The sequence below is a fragment of the Coenobita brevimanus genome, chromosome 54 (genome assembly GCF_032717465.1).
Source record: "Coenobita brevimanus isolate Jiangsu-jjx chromosome 54, ASM3271746v2, whole genome shotgun sequence".
Classification (NCBI taxonomy): Eukaryota; Metazoa; Arthropoda; class Malacostraca; order Decapoda; family Coenobitidae; genus Coenobita; species Coenobita brevimanus.
Genome location: NC_137007.1, coordinates 26,392,619 through 26,418,831, shown reverse-complemented (window position 1 = coordinate 26,418,831; position 26,213 = coordinate 26,392,619). Strand labels below are relative to the sequence as shown.

The 26,213-nt window shown below is 42.7% G+C and overlaps 1 protein-coding gene and 1 pseudogene across 2 annotated transcripts in view; one reads left to right on the top strand and one right to left on the bottom strand.

Annotated features, from left to right (window-relative positions):
* Window positions 1–26,213, top strand: part of TrpRS (Tryptophanyl-tRNA synthetase) — a 413,379-nt gene that overhangs the window by 251,292 nt on the left and 135,874 nt on the right. The window lies entirely within an intron of this gene.
* LOC145401117 (uncharacterized) lies at window positions 443–1,607 on the bottom strand (annotated as a pseudogene).

Below are 26,213 nucleotides of genomic sequence, written 5' to 3'. Positions count from 1 at the left end.
TAAACTCTACCCTGAACAAACGCCTGAAGTGGGCCTGTCGTAGTGCCATGAGGACCATATTAATGTTCTTGTTCTGGGCCGCGCAATTATCACAAAATATACGTAAGTGCACAAAGTCCTGGTTCTGAATGTCCATTTTCCTTTCGATCCACATCAGCAAACAACTGGCCATCTCATCTGAACCTCGTCTTGTAGTGGCCTCATCCCAAACAAACATAGTGCCCTCCTTCTCATTTAGGTCATAAACACAGAAGTTATAGACCCACATTTTCCTCTTATAATACGCAACGCCACTAGATAGACGAGGGCATGGCAGAGTTTGCTGTAGGTCATTGCAAACCACCTTTACGTTCTCATCACTCCCACTTCCTGCCACTTCCTCTTGTTGGCGGAGCAAGTCCCGTGGCACCTGTGCAACAGCCTTGTGCTCCCTTAGACTTGCCTAGAGGTCTTCAGTGTTTTCATGGTCATCTGCTGCACTTTTAATCTTCATTTCATACTTAGCACAGGTGGTGCAAACGTCTGTTCTAGGTGGCTGGAACACGATGTTATAATGTTTGGTGAAGATGTCTTGATAAAACCTTTCTGACACCTTTTCTTCACCTCTGTGGTTCTCGTTCATCCACACTATCTATCGCCCATTTATTTCACTTATGTTGCCACCACCCTCTAGGTATTTGCGGTGTGGGGCATGACACCGAGAGTAATGGCTAGCAGTTACGGGAAGACTTTTGATGTGCTCGTGCACATGTGCTAGCCGCTCATCTCTGATGGCCCTACCTGAGGGGTGATGGCCACGCTTATCATTAACGGGTGTGCCATGAGGGGATGTTTTCCTTTTCAGTATTAGTAGCCGCACTTTCTTTTCAGTTATGCCGTGGATGGCAGTGAACCCTTTCCGACATTGGAAACTCAGTCTGGTTCACCTTCACATAATACACATAGTGAACTGGCCTCTGGCTCGTTTCTGCCATGATACGCTTACGTTTCACAGGCTTTTCACGTATCATAGACTGTAAATACGCATTCTGAGCATTATATTCACCCATAGCCTAGAAACTTTGGAAAATACTGTCAATGTTCTCCCTTCCAATCCTCTCAAAACACCCGTCACGACATGGAGCACCAACTTTTCTGGCTGGTACATGTTTTTTGGTTGTATGGCTAATGTATTCTTGGCTAAGATTCCGGCGTTTTTTGGCCACATTCTGCTGCCATGCCTCCACATTCCTCTCCCTCACTCGGCCCTTTTTCTCTTGCCTCACAACACTGCCACTCGTATCGCCAAGCTCACCACGTGCCCTCACATGGCCATTCTCACCACCACTTTCACCAACATTAGCCCTTACACCATCAGAAACACTATCATCAACACTACCATCATTATCATCACTCTCACTTTCATGGCAGACTGGATAACTACCACTAATATCAGTAAAATCAGGCACATACGTGGGGTCATCTGGGTCAGAATCACTGTACTCCACCACCCCATAGAATGAGTGCTTGCTTAGGGTAGCACCTTCCTCCCCACACCTTTCACTTGTTTTGCGAGGACCCGATGGCCCTGGAACACTTTCATCCTGATCCTGGTGTTGTCTTGACATTTTTGGCACAGTTTGAATAATGATGCACCAGTAAGTCATGGGAAAAAATGGGAAAAGGTCAGAGCTTCCTAGCTAGCTCCACAGCCGGGAGCAAAACAAAAGGGACTGTCGTTGCTGCCCGCATGTTGGGCTTCCATTGGCTGCGTGCGGTCACGTGGTGGTAAGAGGAGGTTCTGATTGGCTGGTACAGCCCTCACGCGAGAGGAAGAATGCAGACAGGATAGCCCGCCACTTTAATCCGGGGAGTTGCCTCGGGAAATATCCGAATCAAATAGGCAAGTCGGCTCGTGTGACGCCACTATTCTGACGGTACGAAAAGCCTCTCTGATCAGGAATTTTTCACTCAGTACGGAGAGCCAGCTGCACTGATGGTTGAGAGCATCAGTTGATTTTAAGTGCTTTTCAACCGTATTTGCACTGGGAGAATGAACACTTGGCCACTCCCAAGTGAAAGTAGACACCTAAATATAGTGCTATACCACATAAAACGGGTTTTGGGGGGGGTGGCGTGTTTTGCTCTTCTGATTCGGAGGGCCTCAATTTTCAAAGGGAACAGGACCTTGCCAGGAGGATAATTCAGAACTGAAGAGTATATCTGTTTCTGAGTACTCGGAGTGCTTTGATAAGTGGCTGACACGGCTCCAGAAGTGTGTAAACCTTAGAGGAGAGTATGTTGAAGGAGTGTGAACTTCAATAAATGTGTATCTCTATTAATTTTGCTTTTATTATCCTGTTTCCAAAACTTTTTGCACGCCCCTCGTACGAAGGCTGTGAGAGGACGATGTGAAGGTCTGTCAGATCATGTGATTGTGGTATGCAATATCAAGCTGAGAGGAGTGAGGTGGATCAGGAGAGAGGGGAGCAGTCAGGGAGAAAGACTGAAAGTTGAGAGGCTGAGGATCAAAGAAATGGCTGATGATTACAAGATCTAAGTTGAGGAGTTAGAATCAGTGGATTGGAATGAAATGGATCTGGACAGCCAGTGGAATGCATTTAGGGATTGCTCAGTTAGCCCCTACACCGCGGGCTTGTTTACCAATGACTTGCGTGTGCCGCGGGGTTATTTGGGCTCCGACAGACTCTCAAAAAATATTTGCCAAAAATCAGTTATTAGTCCTAGAATAATAAAATTACATATGCTTATGGCACATACCTTCAGCTTTCTCCTGGAATGATTGTTGAGCCTTCGTCGGTTACCGTAGGACTTGTGGAGACCTCTGAAGTAGGGTAACGAAGTCTCCACTTTACACTTCCCGACAACCCGTAATATGATTACCACAGCCAGATACAAACACTATAAACACTATTCTACAATTTTCAAGTAGTTTGGGATCCATACTCAAAAAAAAAAAAAAAAACACTGTGAAAGCAATGGAAATTACGAGCGTGTCTGATCGTCGCACTGGCACTAGTTCGCTCTTGGTAGTCTGTCATTTATTATTCATAAAACCCCTCACACTTTATATTTCTATTACTGTATAACACTTATATATATCTACAGTCTTTATCCATAAGTTTCCTTCAGTAGTATTAGTTTATTGTCACTGTAGGGATTCAATTTCTTTCAGTAAAATACGTAGCATTCGCTTTCTCGTCCTGTATACTGGCATTGAGAGTGAATGTCACTTTCATCTTCACTCTCATAACTCATAGCATTCAGACATGCTAGAGTGAAACTTTCACTTTCATTACTCCTAGGATTTATACTCGTATTCTTATAATACTACTCATTTACATTTCTATTTACGTTCTCTATTTTATTTACGTTATTTACATTTCTATTTTATTTACACTGTGTTGTGCACTGTCACTTGAAATAACTTATAAAACTATTTTCCATTGTTCACGTATATTTACATTCATTACTTTCACTTGCTGTTTACACATTATTTACACATTATTTACAATTCCACTTGCACTGTTTTACTCAATAGAAAGATCGTAGTCACTCTTTTATCAATTGTCAGCCCTTTACCTCTTTCCACACGAGGTTTAGTAGCAGGTAAAGGTCACAGGGCCATTTGCATGGGGGTGAAAAAAGGCCTTGAAGTCAGCAAGAAGAAACATACGTACTCTCACTTCGGAAGTTGAGAGTAACCTGATAACGGAGGGCTAGCGTGGAGGCCTGCTAAGGGGTTATTCAGGGTTACCAATATTACTTCCTGAAACAGCTAAGTCTAGCACTGATATGATTGGCAGGAAATCTAGACAATACATTATAAATTTGGTAGTTCCAGGTGAATGTAAATATCACTTAGGCTTCTCCCTTCCCTCCTTACATGTATATTTATTTCAAAAATAGATTAGAGGCCTACTTAGGAGATATATTTTCAGAGCTACCAATGTTAGATCTTGAAACATCTTTGTTTAGCACTGATATGATTGGCAGGAAATCTAGACAATACGTTATAAATTAGGTAGTTCCAGGTGAATGTAAATACAGTATCACTTAGGCTTCTCCCTTCCCTCCTTACATGTATATTTATTACGAAAATAGATTATACGGCATATTTCAAGGGGAAAAAAACAGCGAAAATTAGCGAACGAGTGCACGTGAGGTGTTGTCAGGTGATAATTAGCCAATTCTAGGTGGTTGGCACTCTCACTTACCTTATTTCTTTCTTGTATATATTATTTGGTATAAGAATAGGACATAGGGCTTATTTCAATGGATGAAATCAGTGAAAAATTCCAGGGAAGATTTACTTAGCGTAGCACGGCCGGGCAGGCGAGAGGATAGGGTAATGGAGGGGGGGTAGGGAGGGGAGTCAAGAACGGGGAGAAATGGCTAAATTGTCAACAATGGATGGGAGTACAGATGAGATTAGGAGTGCTGACTAGTGTTGGACATTGGCAGTACTGATAGATGATACAAGCCCTCACTTGGAAGCCCGGGTGAATTCAAAATAACACAGAATCACAAAAGCGACGCCCCGCGGTATGATCCCTTGCTCCCAAGCGTCACGAAAGTGACGCCCCGCGGTTAAGGGGTTAGGAATGCTAAAGCAGTGTGTGGTGTGGCAAGAGTAACAACAAAGAAGAAAGATACGGCTTGGTGGGATGAGGAGGTTAAGAGAGCGGTGGAGGAAAAGAGGAAGAAGTAGCTAAAGTGGTTACAGGACAGGGCTTCAATTGAAATAAGAACTGAATATATTGAGAGCAAGAAGCACATGAAGAGATTAGTGAAGAGGAAAAAGGAGGAGGTAAATGATGATCTAGGAATTAAAATGAATGCGAACTACTCTGAAAACTGGAAGTTATTCTGGAAAGAGGTGTGGAAATGTAGAAGTGAAAGCGGAAAGAAATGTTATGGTGTGAAGGATGTAGGTGGTAGATTATTAACCCATGGAGAGGAGGTAAGGACCAGATGGAAAGAATATTTTGAAAGCCTGATTTTTTTTTTTTTTTTTTTTTTTTTTTTTTTGTAAACAGAACAGAGGAAGGAAAAACAAATGAGTAAAAAAAAAAAATAATCCATACACCAGATTACTGGTGTCCTCTGTTCATAAAATATCTGTAACAGTTAGACTTGAACGGTTGTGGGTTGAAATTTGGAGGGAAACAACTCTGGGGAAGCGAGTTCCAGAGAGATGCAGTTCGGGGAATGAAAGAATTCTGATAGGCAGAAGTTCTGCAATATGGCTGAGTGACATTCCACTCATGAGCGCTACCAGATTCCCGTGTAGCACGAGGGAAGGCATGGAGAGGTGGCATCATGGATGCAACTTCATCTGAGCATGTGCCAAAAAAATATCTGTAAAATAATGCAAGGGAGGCAACATTCCTTCTTACTTGCAGGGGAGGTAGTTTATATGTAATGGCAGAGTTGTTAATGATTCTAACAGCTTTGTTCTGAATTTTGTCTTGTTGTCTTAATGCAACCTCTCCACAACCTTTCCACAAGGGTGAGCAATATTCAAGCTGAGAGCGCACATGACTCTTATAAATTATAGCTAACTGCTCATCGGCGAAGAAGTTACGGACTCTGTACAATAATTCAAGTTTCTTTGAGGCGGTTTTAGCAAGTGATCTCACATGAGAGGTCCAGATGAGGGCACTGTTAAGTGAGACCCCAAGAATTTCAATACTTTTGGAGATGGGAATATTAGTTGCACTGAAGGTAATGTACGAATCTGGCAGTATCTGTCTATTAGTAAACTGTATATATTTGGTTTTACTAGCATTAAAAGAGACAAGGTTGTTTGGTCCCCATTCACTGATTGTAGATAGATCTTGATTTATAGAGATGGCTGTACTGGGTTGAGAGATAGAGATAGACATTGTAAATGGATGTCAGTGTGAATGAACTATGTAGTGTTGAGTCATCTGCATATGAGTGAATGGGATTGTGGGTGACAGATAAGAGATCATTAATATGAACCAGAAATAGGGTTGGCGCCAGAACTGATCCCTGCGGCACGCCGGCGTTAATTGAGTGGAAATTTGAATATACATCATCCACTTTTACTCTTATTTTCCTGTCACTAAGATATGAAGAAATCAAAGGAACAAAAGACGTTAGTCCATAGCAAGGGAGTTTGGACAGCAGGGAACGGTGCCATACTCTGTCGAAGGCTTTAGAGATATCAAGGGCTACTGCGTGAGTTTCTCCAAAGAGATCAGTTGATTGATGGATTGTATGAGTTAAGAGATTGAGTATGTCAATGGTGGATCTTTCGTGGCGAAAACCATATTGTCTATTGCTAATTAAGTTGTTGGATTCAAGATGTTTAACAATGTGCTTATTAATAAAAATTTCAAATACCTTACCAAGAGAAGATGTGACAGCTATTGGTCTGTAATTGGAGGGGTCAGACGAACTTCCTTTCTTCGGAACTGGGTGGATATTGGCTTCTTTCCATGAATTTGGGAATAAAGAAGTACGTATGCATAGTCTGAATAATTTAGCTAGGACAGAGGCAAGTTTAGGGGAACACTTTTTTAAAACAATTGGCAGAATTCCATCTGGGCCTGGAGCTTTGTTGGTAGGTAAATTGTCTAGGATGGATTTTACGTATCTTGTCTGTATTTTAAGTGGGGCAGTTCGGGAGAATCAAGTTCCAGTACTGGGACATTCTGGCTGGTATCGTCTGTGGTAGAGTTTCTAGCAAAGGTACTTGCAAAGATATCCTCCTTCCCACGTGGGTCATTTGTAATGTTGCTATCTGAAGATTTTAGTGGGGGAATGGAAGATGACTTGTTAAAGTTATTATTGAAAGAATTAAGAGTTGATCAGAATATTCTATTGTCATTAGGGTTGTTAAGTAGTTTTGATGCTTGCTTTTGAAGAAAGTTTGATTTAGATAGATTTAATACAGCTTTTGCATGATTTCTAGCAATTTTAAGTTGGGAGAGTGATTCAGATGTTTTTTATTTTAAGTAAGAGTTATATGCTAGTGACTTTTGGGCTGTTGTTCTGGCACAGTTGCCATCATAGAGAGAGCAGAGCGGCTGTAAACATTATTGGTTTTGGGGTGTGCAGAGAAGGAATGCAGTGCCAGGAGACGTGACACCAGTGTTGCCAGGTCAGTGGGTGCTGTTGGCGCCCAATCCATCCCGAAAACGCGCCCAAAAAGCGCAGACAGCAAAATGACACACACACATTTCTCCTCCATCAGTCTTGGGAGTGGTGAGAGCCAATTATAGTAATTCTTCTCTATTATTAACCCGTAGAGGTGTGTGTGTGTGTGTGTGTGTGTGTGTGTGTGTGTGTGTGTGTGTGTGTGTTAGTAATAGTAGTAGTAGTAGTAGTAGGTGGCAGTCAGAAAGTCAGACCAAAGAAGAGTGGGGTCAGGTGAGAGAGGGTCAGACGGCCTCGCCTGTGTAACATTTACAAGGAGGTGGCAATTGCTCTTTGGGGAAGGGTAGGGAGATAATAGGATGAGTGGAGACGATTTAATGTGGATGAGAGAGAGAGAGAGAGAGAGAGAGAGAAGGATAGTACAGAAGGCATGGGGTGGTAGATGGGGTAGAGGGAGAGAGCTTTGCGTTGTCAGTAATTATGGGATCAGGGTTGGGTTGGGCAGGCTTGGTAAAGGGTGTAGGGGAGGAACAGGGTGGTCATTATGACTCTTGTGCTATCTGTACTGCACATCAGTGATGGACATTAACACTGTAGTAGCAGCATATGGGAATGGATATAAATTCGTACGAAAATGCTGACAAGAATGACAAAAATGAGACATGATATTCGGAACCTTCCATATGAAGACAGACTAACAAGACCAACTTTGCACTCACTAGAAAGGCGTAGCCTTGCTCCTTGAGGACTTAGGATTAAAACAAAAGGCACACACACACACACGAGCAGCCGGAGAGAGAGGTCGTCCCAGGCATCGCTCCTAACCTTGAGTAGTTTCAGGAATTTTGTCTGTCCTGTCTCCTAGGGTCTTTCTTTAAATTTAAAATAATGAAAGTTGGTAGACTACCAAAAATGTAAAGATTTGTTGGCAATAGTATACATGAATGTTTGTGGCTTATTCGGTAACAGCTGTTTAGGTACTTTACCGGTACGTTAAAGATGGCCGAAAATGTAAACAATGAGGGAATGGAATTTCAAGGATTTGATGCTAATACTAATGTCATGGACCTGGTGAAAACATTAATTATGAGGATTAGTGAACTCGAAAAAAAAGTAGAGAATCTAGTGATAAAGGATGTGTCAGGAAATACGGAAACCACCATACAGAGTCTAGTCCAGTCCAACGAAACAGCGAATGAAGAGATTAAGAATTTGAAGAGGGAAAATGTTGAACTGAGGAGGAAACTTGAAGAGAGTACTAATAAAACGGAGAAGGTGAGTAATGTATTAGAAGAACACAAGGCAAAGTGGGCACACGTAGAAGAAGAACAGAAAGAAGTGGTCAGCTTAAGAGAGATCATCCAGGAAGAAAGGGAAATGAACAAGAAAGAAATGGAAGAAAATGTAGTGAAAATACTGAAGAAAAAAGAGAAAATAGTGAGAGAAACTGTAGAAAGGAACAGATGTGTGGTAGTATTTGGAAACAGGGAAGAGGAAGAAAAGGTTAGGTTCGCAAGACTCGAGAGAGACACGAACATGGTGAGAGGAATATTAGGCAAGATTGACCCTGAAGGAGACAAGTGGGTAAAAGAAATTGAGGAAGTAAGGAGGATAGGGCCTTATAAGAAAGGGGAAACAAGACCAATGAGAGTCAAGTTTACATCAGAAAGTGTAATAAATGAGATACTTAAAGTGACCTGGAAATTAAGCAAAGAGGCGGGGATGGAAAATATTATAATAAGAAAAGATCTGAATGAAGAAGAAAGAGAAGTTTTAAAATCATTAAAGGAAGAAGTAAAGATAAAAAATGATGAGGACAGAGGAAGAACGTAATACTTTTTTTTGGAGATTATTGGATATGAAAGTAAGGAAATGGTATTTAAGGAAATAGAAGTGAAGGAAACTAGGGGGGATGGTTGTGAAAGATCAGAAGTTGAGGAAGTGGTACGGACAGAGAGTAGGAGAGAAGAGGGTATTAATAATGTCAAAAATAATTTGAAGGTGATATATACTAATGTTGATGGTTTCATATCGACAAGGATTGAAATTAATGATTTCTTGAGAGAACATGAACCTGATGTCATGTGCTTTGTAGAGACCAAATTAAGAGAAGATATTGATGTTCATTTGGGAGATGGTAAATACAAACTGTGGAGAAAAGACAGAAAAGAAAAAAAGGGAGGAGGAGTGATGATAGCAGTGAAGAACAACATAAATGTAGATACTGTGGAAATGGGAGAAGGCAGGGCTGAAGTGATATATATGAAATTAGAAACTGGAGAGAATGTTAAGAGAGATATGGCGGTAGTGTATGTTCCCCCAAAGACAAGAGCATGGAAGGATGACGAATACCATGAGATGTTGTCAGATATGGCTAGCTACTTGCAAAATATAATTGAGAAAAGCAATAATATAATTTTGGTGGGTGACTTTAATTGTAAAGAGGTGAACTGGGAGGAATGGTACTCGGGAGGCGGCGAGGATTCGTGGGGTACTATGTTATTAAATATAATAATGAATAATGTGTTGACGCAGTGGGTCAAAGAAGAGACACGGTTTCGAGGTGAGGACACACCAGCAAGGTTAGATTTACTGTTCACCAAAGAACCCGATGTAATAGAATCATTGGAATATCTCTGTCCTTTGGGAAAAAGTGATCACGTGGTCATTGAGTTCCAGATGTTAATAGGAAACGTCGCGCCAAGAGACGAGCTTCATAGACAGGGAAGATACAACTTTGGCAAAGCAAATTTTACAGGATTGAGAAACTTTTTTGGAAATGCGGATTGGAGAAAATTCAGAGAAACAGGAGAGATACAGAAGAAGTGGGATATCTTTCTAGACCTCTATAATTTGGGAGTGGAAAAATTTGTACCAAGAGTAAGAGGGAAAGAAAACAGGAAAAAGGAGTGGTTTAATAGAAGGTGTATGATAGCCAAAAAAGAGAGAGATAAGGCGTGGAACAATTGGAGAAAGAGAGGTAACGACAGAACAAAGGAAGAATATAAAAGAACAAGAAACGAATACACAAGAATACGTAGGGAAGAAGAAAGGAATTTTGAAAAAGGTATAATTGACAAGTGCTAGGATGAACCCAAACTGTTTTATAGATTTGTTAATGGCAAACTGAAACAAAAGGAAGGAATCACCAAGCTGAAAGTAGATGGAGAGGTCTTTAAGGATGCGGCAATGCAAGCAGAAATAATGAACAAACGTTTCCAGTCAGTTTTCACTAAAGAAAAGGAGCTTGTGGAAGGAGAGGGAGTGATTAGAAATGTTCCGGTGATGAAAGATATAAAAGTGGAGGTGCAGGAAGTGTATAAATTACTGGAAACTCAAGATGTAAGGAAAGCCCCAGGACCTGATGGAATTTCTAATTGGGTACTGAAGGAATGCAGAGAACAACTGGTGGATAAAATTCACAGCTTAATTGTATGCTCACTGGAAGAGGGGAAAGTGCCAAAAGAATGGAAGAGGGCAAATGTGGTACCAATTTACAAGGGAGGAAACAGGGAAGAACCCCTGAATTATAGACCAGTGTCTCTAACCTAAAGGTGAATGTAGGGAAGAGTAAAGTGATCGTCTTTGAGAGAGGTGAAGTTAGTGAATGTACAGCGAGGTTAGATGGTGAGGAATTGGAAAATGTGAGTACGTTTAAGTATTTGGGTAGTGTGATGAGTAAGGATGGAGGTTTGGAGGGTGAAGTGCTTGAAAGGGTACAGCAGGGAAGAAAGGTTGCTGGTTCCTTGAAAGCAGTGATAAGAAACAGGGAAGTGAGCATGGAAGTGAAAAAGTTACTACATGACAGTATTGTGATACCAACTCTAACGTACGGAAGTGAAGCTTGGACATTGTTGGAAGGACACAAGTCAAGAGTGAGAGCAGTGGAAATGAGTTATTTAAGAGGAGCCTGTGGAGTCACGTGGAGAGACAGGCTGACGAATGAGGATATAAAGGAGCGTTGTGGTGTGGATGTGGATGTGATAGGAAGCGTTATGAGGAACACACTGAGGTGGTTTGGCCATGTGGAGAGGATGGAGGGTGAAAGACTGACGAAGAGAGTGTATGTGAGTGAGGTGGAGGGGGGAAGAGGGAGGGGGAGGCCGAGGATGAGATGGAAGGATGGGGTGGAGAGGTATATGAGAGAGGGGGGTGTGAGTTGGGAGCAGGGCAGTGAAATGGCGGGGGACAGGGCGACTTGGAGGCGATTTGTTTGTGGCCACCCCAAACGGGATTGAGGCGTCTGGCAATAGATAGATAGATAGATAGTCTCTAACCAGCATGGTCGCAAAATTGTGTGAGAGAATCCTGAAAGACAGATGGATAAAATATCTGGAAGAGATGAATATTTGGGCTGAATGTCAGTTTGGATTCAGAAGTGGAAGGTCATGTGTTTCAAACTTGTTGAGCTTTTACTCAAGAGCGATTGATGTGGTACAGGAGAGAGATGGTTAGGTGGATTGTGTGTACTTAGACTTAGAGAAGGCCTTTGACAAGGTACCTCATAAGAGACTAATGTGGAAACTAGAATATATAGGAGGACTAAAGGGGAAACTTCTGGAATGGATGAGAGACTTTTTGACAGACAGACAAATGAGGACAGTAATAAAGGAAAAGATGTTTGGATGGAGGGAAGTAACAAGTGGAGTCCCTCAAGGCTCAGTGTTGGCGCCAGTAATGTTCCTGATTTACGTAAATGATATAGTAGATGGAGTGAACAGTTATGCGAGTCTGTTTGCTGATGATGTAAAGATCTTGAGGAAGATAGAGGTTGAGGAGGATTGTAAAATACTGCAGGAGGATTTGGATAGGATACACAATTGGAGCTGGACGTGGGAAATGAAATTTAATGTAAAGAAATGTAAAATATTTGAAATGGGTAAAAGTAGCAGGAGACCATCACGGAATTATTTTTTGGGTAATGAATTAATCACAAAAATGAGAGAAGAGAAAGATTTGGGAGTGCTGGTCCAAGATAGTTTGTCACCAGAAAAGCACATTAACAAGATAGTTGGAGAGACTTATAAGCTCTTGACTAACATAAGAGTAGCATTTCATTATATGGATGAGGAAATGATGAAAAAATTGATAGTGGCCATGATCCGCCCCAGGTTAGAATATGCAGCGGTAGTGTGGTCCCCACACAAAAAGAAAGATATAAACAAGATTGAGAGAATACAAAGAACAGCAACCAAGATGGTCCCCAGTCTGACAGACCTGTCATACAGAGAGAGGCTGGAAAAACTGGATTTGCCTTCGTTAGAGGAAAGGAGAAAGAGGGGAGACATGATTGCGGTGTTCAGGACCATGGTGGGAGTAGATAAAATTGACAAAGAAGATCTGTTTGTATGGGATAAGAGAGCAACAAGAGGACATGGAATGAAATTGAAAAAGTCAAGCTGCTTGAAGGATATCAAGAAATATAGCTTTCCTTACAGAAGTATAGACTTATGGAATAGCCTGGACAAAGAGATCGTCCAGTCTAAAAACTTAAACGAGTTTAAAGTTAAATTCGACTTATTGAGAAACAGCGACGGAAACCCACGAGCATAGTACATTCCGTGTATATCACAATTAGGTATATTCTTAAATATTTGGAACGACTTAGACAAAGAGGTGGTGCATGAGAAAAACATTCATGTGTGTAAAGGTAGACTTGATAAATGTGGATATGGAGACAGGACAACACGAGCATTGCTCAATTCCTGTATACTACAAATAGGTAAATACAAATAGGTAAATACACACACACACACACACACACACACACACACACACACACACACACACACACACACAGTTTTTATGGAAACTGTACCATCAAGGAGGAATTCGAGGCAAACTGTTTTGTTGGATGCAAGACTTTCTCATAAAAAGAGAAATGAGGACAGTACTAAGAGGAAACTACTCATCATGGAAAGAAGTGACTAGTGGAGTACCACAGGGTTCAGTGCTGGCACCAATCATGTTTTTAGTGTATATAAATGATATAAACAGTAACACTGGAAATGAGAGCTATCTGAATATGTTTGCAGATGATGCAAAAATACAAAGGAGAATTACTAACGCAGATTCTTGTAGGGAGCTACAAGAAGAATTAAATAAACTTCATGAATGGAGTAGTACATGGCAAATGGAATTCAATGTGGACAAGTGTCATGTAATCAAGTTTGGTAAAAGTGGAAAAAGACCTGATTGAGTTTTTAAGTTAGGAAATAAAAACCTATACATATAAAAAAAAAAGAGAAAGACCTAGGTGTGATTATCAATAACAGACTATCTCCGGCTGACCACATCAGCGAGAAGGTACAGAACATGTATACACTGCTTGCAAATATGAGAATAGCATTCACATACATAAATGAAGACATGCTAAGAAGGATAATAACATCATTCATTAGACCAACCCTGGAATATGCATCAGTAGTCTGGAGTCCTCATCTCAAAAAGCATATAGACAAGATTGAAAAAGTTCAAAGGGCCGCTACAAGATGGATACCAAGCTTAAGGGACCTAAGCTACGAAGAAAGACTAAATAAACTGAATCTACCAACTTTACAGGAGAGAAGGAAAAGAGGTGACATGATAATGCTATATAAGTGCATATTAGGAAAGGAGAAAATAGACATAAATGATTACTTAACATATGGAGAAGCATCAGCAAGAGGACACTGCAAAAAACTGCATAAGAAGAGAGGTGATAAAGACGTAAGGAAATTCAGTTTCCCAAACAGAGCAATTGATCAATGGAATTCACTACCGAATGAAATAGTGTGTGCCAAAACAATTCACAAATTTAAGGATATGTACGATAAATATGGTTTAAGACACGGGACAGTACGAGCTTGACTCATTCCTGTAAAGATACAATTAGGTAAGAACAATTAGGTAAGAACACACACACACACACACACACACACACACACACACACACACACACACACACACACACACACACTGGGGGTCATGGAAACGCAGGTGAGGTAGAGATGCTAATTACAGTAGCTGGGGCTTCACAATGCATTTGGGGAGTGACAGGGAAAGGTTTACTGAGTCGTACGAGTATAGTATCATGCGTATCCGCGATGTCCTTTTTTTTTTTTTTTTTTTTTTTTTTTTTTTAAACATTGCATCCATGTAACAAAATCGCCCAATACACTCCTAGTCATTTAAAATATCGCCCAAAATAGTGCAGCACGCAGCCGTTCAAATTTAAGCGCAAATCATCTTCCAAAGTCGCCCAATCTGGCGCGAAACGCGCGCACCTGGCAACCCTGCATGACACTCACACAGGTGAAGATTGCTGTGAAGCAGCTGAAAAATGGGAAAGCAGCTGGGGTTGATGAGGTGTATGCAGAGATGCTTAAGTGTAGTGGAGTGAGTGGAATGAAGTGCTTGTTGGAGATATGTAAGAAGGCATGGATGAGTGAAACTGTGCCTGCAGAGTGGAAAAAGGCTGTGATTGTACCCCTGTACAAAAATAAAGGTGAGCGAAGTGAGTGCAAGAATTACTGTGGCATAAGTTTATTGAGTGTTGTAGGGAAGGTATATGGAAGAATTATTATAGAGAAAGTAAGAGAGATATCAGAAGTCCTAGTGAGTGATGAAGAGGGTGGCCTTAGGAGTGGCAGAGGATGTGTGGATCAAATATTTGCAGTGAGACAGATAGCCGAGAAGGCTTGTGAGAAGGACCATAAGGTGTTTATGGCATTCATGGATCTGGAAAAAGCGTACGACAAAGTGGACAGAGAAGGATTGTGGAAAGTTTTGCACATCGTCAAGAGTTTTTATGATGATAATGAAGCATGTGTAAGGGTTAATGGGCATCTAAATGAATGGTTCACAATTGGTGTGGGTGTTCAGCAAGGTTGTGTGATGTCCCCATGGTTTTTCAGTATATATATGGATGGGTTGATGAGAGGAGTAAATTTGTTCATCATTTATATGGATGGGATGATGAGAGAAGTAAAAACATGAGTAATGGAGAGAGAGATGACGTTGGTAATGAATGGGCATGGACGGAATATCTCAAATTTGTTGTATGCTGATGATGCAGTACTGCTTGCAAGTACCAGACAAGATCTTGGTAGGCTAGTGCAGTTTTGCTGATGTCTGTGAGCGTCGTGCCTTGAGAGTACACGTAGAGAAGAGTAAAGCGATGGTTATTGAGAGAGAAGGTGACTCCCAGTGCAATGTTAAAGTGAATGAAGAGAGACTGGAATTGATGAGAGTTCAAATACCTGGGTGCAGTGATAGAAAAGAGAGGAAAATATGCAAAAGAAGTTGAAAGTAGAGTGACACAAGGAAGAAAAGTAGCTGGTGCGGTGAAGGGCTTGATGAGAAACAGAGGCTTGAGTGTTGCAGCTGCATGAGGCTTACATGAAGGAGTGTTAGTGCCAACTTAGCATATACAGTAGATGTGAGACTGTGCTGTGGCATGAAAATAAAAAGCCAGGAGTAAGAGCAGTGGAGATGAGACTGCTGAGGAATGTATGTGGAGTACAGAGGGTGGATAGGATACGAAATAATGTGATTCGTGAAAGATGTGGATTGAGGAAGTCGGTGGACACCAGAATCAAAGAGAGTGTACTGAAATGGTATGGTCATATGGAGAGAATGAATAACAGTAGAGTGGTGAAAAAGGTGTATCTGAGCAAATTTGAAGGAAGGATGAGGCAAGATAGGCCAAGGAGAAGGTGGAGAGATGTGATGGATGAATGTGTGAGGAAGAGAATTTTGGAAGTCAGTGAGGCTAGGGAACTGACAAGAGATTGAGCTGGCTGGATGAATGTTGTGAGGAGAAGTGCATGATCAGGGATTTGGCACCCCTTTTTAACACGGCAGCATCCAGATATCTCGGTCGGATACATTTATTTGAAGCTACAGAATGTGGTGAATGCTTTTGGCATCTCCAATAGAACCAGGATTCCGGGGGCTTGAATGATGAGTGAATGGAAGAGTGGCCCATTGGATTGGGCAGATTTGGGCTGTCTGGACATTGCTACTCCTCACCCTGTCCTAGGATGGGAGAGGAGGTCCAGATGATGATGATGATTATGAAAACACCAACTGCTGTCATTTCAATTAGCACACATTCATTTGAAATCCATCACAACACACTGCCTGGCACTGCATGCACCGGCAAGCAGATTTTCAGTATGTTCAGTGTCCCATGTGTTTCTGGTGTTGGAGGATGTGTGGTAAACAGTTGTGCATGCAGAATCTAGTTGATCGTGGAGAGAAAAAAAAAAAAAAAATAGCTTGTTATCTCCATTGCCAGTGCCACCTGGAAAACTATCAATAAATAAGTAACTCTCTAAACAGACAACAAGATGTGGACATTTTACATCATCTAGATGCTGAGGAAACTGAAAAACTCATTCAGTTGTATGGCATCAGAAGCAGGCTATGTCACCTAAAATACTGATCGTAATGCAAAATATCCTCAACTGGACCAGGGATACATCAGGTGACAAGGCTGAGTTATTCTTATGTGACATACCCAACCTTACTGAAGTTCAAAACCAACCTACAAAAAGCCACATTAAATTCCATAGGACTGCTACAGAAATTTTACAGGTTTGCATCAAAATGTAATGTCTGGTCACTTACTTAGATATAAATGGTGGCAACCATCCTCCATGTCATGGGGTTTTTAAAATAAAAGCAAATATTTTATTTGGTAATGATAATAATGTTCAATAATATTGCAGAGCAGGGACAATGATTGTCTTACTAAATCAAGCAACGATTACTTTACGCTGACTTGCTTCGCACGATTCTCTAAGAACGAGAATTTATAAACTTCCTCAACAGTACACAGCAGAGACTAATTATTCAGTTGCTGCTACTGTTAGCCTCTGGAGAAAGTTACTTCACCCCTGACAACAAATAACTAATACTAATAATAGTATCAGGTTCTTGCTGATGCTTAACTCCTAGGAGGCACAACGGATTTTAAGCTTAGTACACAAGACTGGCCTAAGTACCAGCTATGAATGGCAAACGTTTATGCAAGCTAGGAGCTATAAGAGAAATAAGCTTAATTGCGGAGAAATGAAACAAGAATTTACATTACATTAAGCTCAAGAAAAAGAACTGTTAAATTTATTGATTACAAAATAAATTTAACGTTACATTTCAAAATCAAATTAATGAGATCGCACTCACTCACTCACTCAAAAGCTAAATTCTTACGCCTAGGAAAAACACCTTAATTAAACTCTTAAGTCTAGGAAAACGAAAAGAAATACTAGTCAATGAATGCAGTGTGTCACCCAAACAAGGGTGGGAGCTTGGGAAACTGTAGTCTAGTAGAGCCTGGGCTAACTTCTCACTGCTGGAGCACAGAACCTTTCTCCGTCAAAGCAAACACTGGACTGCCATTCAAACGATGCGTGTGGTAGAACGCATAGGCCACCGGAAGAAGGCGTGGCTAACGGTTGAGGCAAGCAGGGGCAAACAATAAAGAAACAATAGTATCGCTCAGTACAGCACTTAGTGACGTGCATTAGATCGGTCACTTTTGAAACAGTGACGAATGTTTTGAAAAGTATACCACCGAAGTGGAGAGAGAAACGGTTAACTGAGCGATACACAGTGAGTTTACCACTAATAGTTCATGTTTTTCACAAAAGGGAAATGTCGCGAATTTGATTCTTGACATTACGCCCCTACAAAATGAATTTTTTCCTTATGGGAAAAAATTTGTATATATATATATATATATATATATATATATATATATATATATATATATATGTACACATCCTAACTCAGTCACACAAGATTCACACTGTGGTGTGTGTGCTATCCTGCTTCAGGAGAAAGTCGCAGTCGCCAGTGAGCGAAAAAGCCTCGTATTTACGTTAAGAGAAGCAAGCTTGAGGGAAAAACTCCGTGACGACGGTGAAAATCCTGTACTCAGGTCAAACTGAGCGAAAGTTCGCTACATTTACACTGACAACTAATTGTTGTGTAGCGTGGTGTATGTAATACACGGTGTAGGTGTGACAGTTGTAGTGTAACTGTACCTATGTGTAAAATGACAGTAAATAATAATATGGCGACTACGAATGCAGAGAAGAGGCGGCAGCGTGCGGCAGACGATCAGCTGGCCCTTACAACAAAACTGCTACACCCATTGCTGTACCTGCAAAACCAATTAAGGTGGAGCATCTAAAGTGTCAATGAGACAAAACTCTTATTGTTACAATTACTCTCTCTGCCTAGCAATCAGTACATGCTAAGAAAAGTACGCTCTAGCTGAAAAATACAAGTGACAGCCTAAGCTTTGTACATTCGAAGTCGCCATTAATTATAGCACACGATTAGTGTCGGCAAGTTGAGAATCCTTGTGCAAACTCGGGTCTTCTATAGCCTCGAACTGCACACGGGTCCTCAACCTGTGCCTTAACCTACAGTACTTATATTAATATCGGGGGGCTGAGAATCCTTGTGCAAACTCGGGTCTTGCATAGCCTCGAGTCGCCTCTGCGGAGTTCTCTCTCGAACTTCCCCCTTAACCTACAGTACTTATATTAATATCGGGGAGCTGAGAATCCTTGTGCAAACTCGGGTCTTCCATAGCCTCGAGTCGCCTCTGCGGAGTTCTCACTTCCTCCTTAACCTACAGTACTTATATTAGTATCGGGGAGCTGAGAATCCTTGTGCAAACTCGGGTCTTCCATAGCCTCGAGTCGCCTCTGCGGAGTTCTCTCTCGAACTTCCCCCTTAACCTACAGTACATATATTAGTATCAGGGAGCTGAGAATCCTTGTGCAAACTCGGGTCTTCCATAGCCTCGAGTCGCCTCTGCGGAGTTCTCTATCGAACTTCCCCCTTAACCTACGGAACACGTGTATGTACAGGCCTGGACATACTGTGTCCTGTGGGGCCAACAAGTGAGATGTCAAGTCTACACTTCTGACTGGGAACCAGACTGGTCCTTGGATTACCCAAATCTCTGAGGACGCCTATCACGGAACCCAGCATACAACAACTGCCCATGTTAGTCAGCAGTTAGCAGGCGAGACATCAGGTCTGCACCTTTTATCACTTCCCTTGATATATCTCACAACAAGGTTAAACTGCTGTAAATACAGTGTCCAGTGTGTCAATCTTGCATTAGCTGTCTTGGTCGTGCTAAGACTAGTGAGTGGCATATGGTCAGTTTCCAGAGTAAATGATGCCCCAAATAAATAATAATAATATTTTTTAACACCGTCAACCACAGCCAAGAGTTCCTTCTCAACAGTACTGTAATTCCTTTCGGTGGGTTTTAGCCTACGGCTGTGGTATGCCACTGGGAAGATTTCACCTTCCGATTCCTGCATCAATACGGCACCTACTCCATCTTGTGAAGCATCAGTGCGCAGTATGAAAGGTTTGCTGGAATCAGGCAACTGCAAGATAGGCTCCTTGCACAACATATTCTTGAGGGTGGCAAAAGATCTCTCTTGCGCTTCTCCCCATTCAGTGGTGTTTGGAGCATATTTCCGTAGCACTTCGTACAACGGTTGGGCAATGAGAGCAATGTTGGGGATAAAACTCCTAAAATATCCCACTAGGCCAAGGAATGCCCTAACCTGTTTCTTGGTCATGGATCTCGGGGCTTCTCTGACCTTCCTGATCTTGTCACCCTGACACCTGCAGTGATTGTTGCCAACAATATGTCCGAGGAACTCCACCTCACTGTGAGCAATCTTACATTTGCTAGGCTTCACAGTCATGTTGAAACTCTGGAGTCAACTGAAGATAATTTCCAGGAGTCTGAGGTGCTCCTCCAACGTGGCGGAATGAACGAGGACATCGTCAACTAACATCTCTACTCCTACAATACCATGGAGCACTTGTCTCATGGCACGATTGAATACTGCTGGGGAATTGGTAAGTCCAAATGGGAGGACTTTATACTGGTACAACCCCCTAGGAGTAGCAAAGGCAGTGAACTGACGACTCTCAGGATGAAGAGGAATCTGGAAGAATCCCTTCGCTAGGTCGAGCTTCGTGAAATATCGTGACCCTGCCAGCTTGGAGAAGATGGCAATATGGTCACTCATTGGCTAAGCATCCACTTTGGTGATTGCATTGAGCCTTCTATAGTCGCCACAAATCCTGACTCCACCATCTTTCTTGCGGACTACTACCATCGGACTACAGTAAGGAGATGAGGACTTTTCGATAATGCCTGCAGTCTCCATGTCAGCAATTTCCTTATCTACTGCATCCTGTAGTCGCATGGGAATCGGATATGGCTTAACCTTTATAGGAGCATTGCTGGTCAACTCAATTTTATGACACGCAACCATTGCAAGGCTAGGTTGGTCTGAGAAGACATCAGCATACTGACAGAGCAGTGACCTTAAGGCATTTTGGTCTCCTATTGCTAAGTCAGGGTTAAGTAAAACATCTCCAACAGTCTCTTCCTGACGGGACTGAGCGGTTAAGGGCTCGTCATCATGGTCATCAGCTGGGATCACCTCGGCTGCCCCGGTTTCTTCCAGTGGCTGGTCACTATCATCAGCTACTCGTAGGCCAGTCTCCTCGGGGTCTGACTCATGATAAGCCTTCAGCATGTTAATGTGGAACCTTTTACGAAGATTCCCCATCTGAATTATGTAGTTGAGGTCTGAAATGCGCTCTACTACATCAAATGGACCCTTCCACTGCGCCAACAACTTGTTCTGGGCAGTGGGGAGTAATACCAAGCATTTATCGCCTGGACTAAACTTACGAAGCTTTGCCTTCTTATCGTAATAAGCCTTTTGAACTTCACGCGCCTTGATCAGTTCTTCCTTAGCTAACTCGCACATCGACTGGAGGCGGTCAGCCAAATCAAGGACATAGGTGTAGGTGGTCTTGACTTCAGGGTCGGGTTCTTCATCGTCCCATAACTCACGAAGGACTTGAAGTGGGCCCCGGATCGACCTTCCATACACCAGTTCAAAGGGTGAGAATTTCAATGAATGCTGTGGGGCTTCTCGATAAGCAAATAGAAGAGGAGCAATGAACCGCGGCCATTCCTTTGGCTGTTCGGCAGTCATGCGCCTCAACATCTTCTTGAGAGTTCCATTGAACCTCTCACACAACCCGTTACACATGGGATGATACGGCGTAGTCCGTAAGCCTCGGATGGACAGCAACCTGAACACTTTGTTTATTATTGCTGAAGTGAACTGCGAACCCCGGTCGCTTAAGACCTCCTTAGGGATACCTACACAACAGAACACTTCAATTAATGCCTCAGCAACAGTGACAGCCTCTATATTCGTAAGGGCCACGGCTTCAGGCCACCATGTGCTGAAATCAACAATAGTGAGGATATACTTTGATCCATCACTAGCCCTAGGGGAGATTGGCCCAACTATGTCAACTGCTACTCTCTCGAACGGTTCAGAGATTATGGGCATTGGTTTCAATGGCGCAGGACGGACACGTCCCTGGTCAGTGGTACGCTGACACACATCACAGGAACGGACGAGCCTCGTTATTTCCCGTCCCATTCCTGGCCAGAAAAAGTCGGCATGGATGTGGTCAGAGGTCTTCTTTTGACCCATGTGACCTCCCATCACTGAAAAATGACCTAATTCAAACACTGCTCGGCGATACTTTGCAGGAATGACAAACTGCAGTCGAACCTCACCCTGGGGTGTCTGTGACTCACGGTACAGCTGTCCTCACTTACGAAGGAACCTGGCTTGTCCTCCCCGTGAATACTTGATCACTCTACCCTCCAGCTTCTTGCGCACTGAGGCAAGTGTCGAGTCAGTCTGTTGCTCTTGGAAAACATCTTGACTACGAATCAGATCTTGCGGCGTTGCGACGGTCAATGGAGTGATGCAATTTGGAGCCTTGGCTATGGCTCGTGTTACCGCAGCAGCCGAAGTCTGAGTAGCAACATCTACGGCGCAACTATTTTTGACGCCAGGTATGTTGCCTAATATGAGGTCAAATAAAGGTTCTGGCATGACAACTGCAGCTGTCAGGCCAGTGAAAAATGGAGACGCCACCTGGATACGTGCCTCAGGGAACAATCTCACTGATCCATCAATAAGTCTGACTTGGATCTGTCGACCTGTATGCTCATCAGGCCGAACTAAACTCTGTTTAACAGAGCAACCTGAGGAACCATTGTCCCTCAGAACAATTACAGAAACACCTCCCACAGACCCTGGCTGAACAAGAAAGGCAGTGTTGCTGGTGGAAGGGTCTGAGGAGGTAGCAGCCAGTCATTCATGAGACTGCGGAACAACCGATGCAGCAAACGTGGCGCCCTGGGAACTAGGTGTCTGAGGAGTTGTACTCACCATCTGAGGAGGTGGAGCATTGACTACCTGTAGAGGAGAGTTCATGGTCGGAGGAGGACTCGTGTACTGTTGGGAAGTACCTGTACTGGTAGAGATGGCACCACCGTGTGCTTGTCGTGGAATGAAGGCTGCATTTTCCTCCTGCCTCCGATACACTAATTGACCTGACTGAGGGTTACGTGGCTTGTCCTTGTATTGCTGCTGCTTGGGGAACTGCTGCTGGTTGGGGTGCTTGTTGTACCGCTTCCAAGTAGGCTGCTGTGTATTTTGCCCCTGGTCCTTCTGCGGTTTGCTTGGACCTTGGCCATTACTCTGAGAACGGCCTTGGTGCTGGGATTCAGTCTGAGACGGCTTCAGAGACTTGGCAGTATCTTTTCTGCTGTTCCAGGTGTTTTGCTTACGAGTTTGATACCCGTATGCAGTGAAGTACGCGTCAGCCTTTTCTGCCATTTGGCAGGCATCTTTCACCTGGCAGATCTTAAGCTGTGCTATGAGCTCAGCAGGCCACGACCTCTCTAGCTGTGTACGCAGCATGAGGTCAATTATCCCCTCACGCGTGGAAGGAGTTTCATCTTTCTCCATCCACTCATTTAAGTAAGCAGTGAGACGATCAAGGAACTGAACAGCCGTCTCCTTGTCTTGGAGACGAGCTCGCATGAACTGAACTTTGGCGTCGTCTACTGTGAGACCATTCGCCTTAATGAGTGCAGCTTCATCATCTCATACGTGGGATTGTCTCCACGAATTCTGTGGAGAATATCGAGGGCAGGGCCCTCAAATAAACTAAGAAATTGGATCCGCTTAGCTGCCTCATCCAGTTGATACATGTCTGCCATGTCCTCAAAACGAGCTATGTACAGCTCGATTCGCTCGCTTTCCTGGTATGAAGGAAGCTTGATGCATGGGTTGCCAGGACGTGTGTAGGAAGAGCGCTAGTGGAGCTTGGATTAACTGCACCAGATGTGTCTGAAGCCAAGGAATCTTGCTTGAGCTTCAGCACTTCAAGTTTATGTTTTTCGCGGGCTTCTCGCTCGGCACGTTCGTGTTCTCGTTCTCTGTCTCGTTGTTCACGCTCGTATTCGCGTTGTTCTCGCTCTTGTACTAGCTCGAGTTCGTGTTGTTTTTGCTCGTGTTCGCGCAGTTTCTGCTGATGTTCGCGTTGAATCTTACGCTCTTCACGGGCATCATTCTCGCACTGCTGGTCCATATAATGCCGTGAGAGTATGTACTCTTTAATTTCAGTTGGGTCTGTAAGACCCATTTCTTTGGCTTCCTGTAAAAATACAGTGGTAGCCATGATGCTAATTTACTAACCGAGCCGAAACTGAGTACTGACTGCTTCGCAAACGAATGCTAATAAACACAAGTAAAGAATACAGACACAAGCTAGTGGTGACCAGTCTTATCTAGTTAACTGGCAAAGAATAAAGCAAAAATGCAAATAACTGAGAAGACTCAATAATTAACACAATGGGTACGGCGGCTACCCAGGAGCGATTAAAATCGTTTGGCGTTACCATAAATAAAGAACTAAATAGAGTTAAGTACTCTGTTGATTAATAAAGCAAAAATTCACTTACTAAATTAACAGTAACCACCAGTAAACTTGTGCCTATAAACTTTAATGATAAATACCTAAATATGAACGAGTGAGCACTATCTCGTGAATAGCTTCAGAGCTAGGAGTTAATATCCTGGAATGAGGTCGCCAATTGTCACGGGGTTTTTAAAATAAAAGCAAATATTTTATTTGATAATGATAATAATGTTCAATAATATTGCAGAGCAGGGACAATGATTGTCTTACTAAATCAAGCAACGATTACTTTACGCTGACTTGCTTCGCACGATTCCCTAAGAACGAGAATTTATAAACTTCCTCAACAGTACACAGCAGAGACTAATTACTCAGTTGCTATTACTGTTAGCCTCTGGAGAAAGTTACTTCACCCCTGACAACAAATAACTAATACTAATAATAGTATCAGGTTCTTGCTGATGCTTAACTCCTAGGAGGTACAACGGATTTTAAGCTTAGTACACAAGACTGGCCTAAGTACCAGTTATGAATGGCAAACGTTTATGCAAGCTAGGAGCTATAAGAGAAATAAGCTTAATTGCGGAGAAATGAAACAAGAATTTACATTACATTAAGCTCAAGAAAAAGAACTGTTAAATTTATTGATTACAAAATAAATTTAACGTTTCATTTCAAAATCAAATTAATGAGATCGCACTCACTCACTCACTCAAAAGCTAAATTCTTACGCCTAGGAAAAACACCTTAATTAAACTCTTAAGTCTAGGAAAACGAAAAGAAATACTAGTCAATGAATGCAGTGTGTCACCCAAACAAGGGTGGGAGCTTGGGAAACTGTAGTCTAGTAGAGCCTGGGCTGACTTCTCACTGCTGGAGCACAGAACCTTTCTCCTTCAAAGCAAACACTGGACTGCCATTCAAACGATGCATGTGGTAGAATGCATAGGCCACTGGAAGAAGGCGTGGCTAACGGTTGAGGCAAGCAGGGGCGAACAATAAAGAAACAACAGTATCGCTCAGTACAGCACTTAGCGACGTGCATTAGATCGGTCACTTTTGAAACAGTGACGAATGTTTTGAAAAGTATACCACCGAAGTGGAGAGAGAAACGGTTAACTGAGCGATACACAGTGAGTTTTCCACTAATAGTTCGTGTTTTTCACAAAAGGGAAATGTCGCGAATTTGATTCGTGACACTCCACTCACTTGATATTCTGCCTAGTTCCTCTCCTGTCAGGTCACTTACTTGCCTGCAGTTGATGGGTTTGCTTGACCAGACAGACTGGGGTTGATCAACAATGATGTCAGCCTGATATAATTATGTCAGCAATCAGATTAGGCAGAAGATAGTAACGAATGCCCAGGCATCATCAAATTCGCAGTTTTTCCTCATTTATTTATTATCACTTTCCTTGTGTGCAGCATGTGTTTGAAGTGTAATGCTGTACAGTAATGAGACTTTGACAGTAAAAAAGGAGGCTATTTGTAAGCTCCAACATACAGAAATAAAAATGATATGATGATTGACAGGCCTATACTCTGTTTCGTCAAGTCTGGCACCATCAGTGATGTCCTCAGCACCTGTAGCTTTGATAATAGTCCTCAGTACTGGATATACGTTTTTGTATTGCCTTTTATATTGGTTCTTTGGGTAGTAGTAGTAGTAGTAGTTGTCCCCTAGGCAGTCTGACCGAACAGCCCCCGAGTCCCATAGGAAGGCCATGGCCGAGACCAGGCTTTCCCACAGAGCTCTCAAAGAGTGTATGTTGTGTTGTTGGCGTAGGTGATTGTGTGCAATGCAGTCTTCCATAATGTGCTTAACAGTATGGGGTGCTGTGTTGCATCCTGGACAGGCATCAGCGACGGGGTCATCCACCCTCTTCTGGTAGCTTAAGAGGGCTGGATGGTTGCCATATCTCAGCCTGGCCAGGTGGACCCTGTCCTCACGAGGAAGATAGGATTCAGGAGGGTGGATGTCAGGAGGCCGTGCATGAAGCTGTGTGTTGTCTTTAAGTGACTGAATGGAGCGGCAAGTGATGTGAGTGTGGATATGCTTCTGGAAGCTGGTCTGAGGTGGGTGAGAGGGGAGAGATGACAGTATTTGTGTATGGTATCGTTTGCTGGGTGCTGTTTTGATGTTCCTTGGTGTGAGTGGATGTGCTGCCATGTACTGTAGTGGATGTTGTGGGTTTGTGGAGGCTGCAGCAAGAAACTGGGTGCCTCTCATGTCTAGGTGA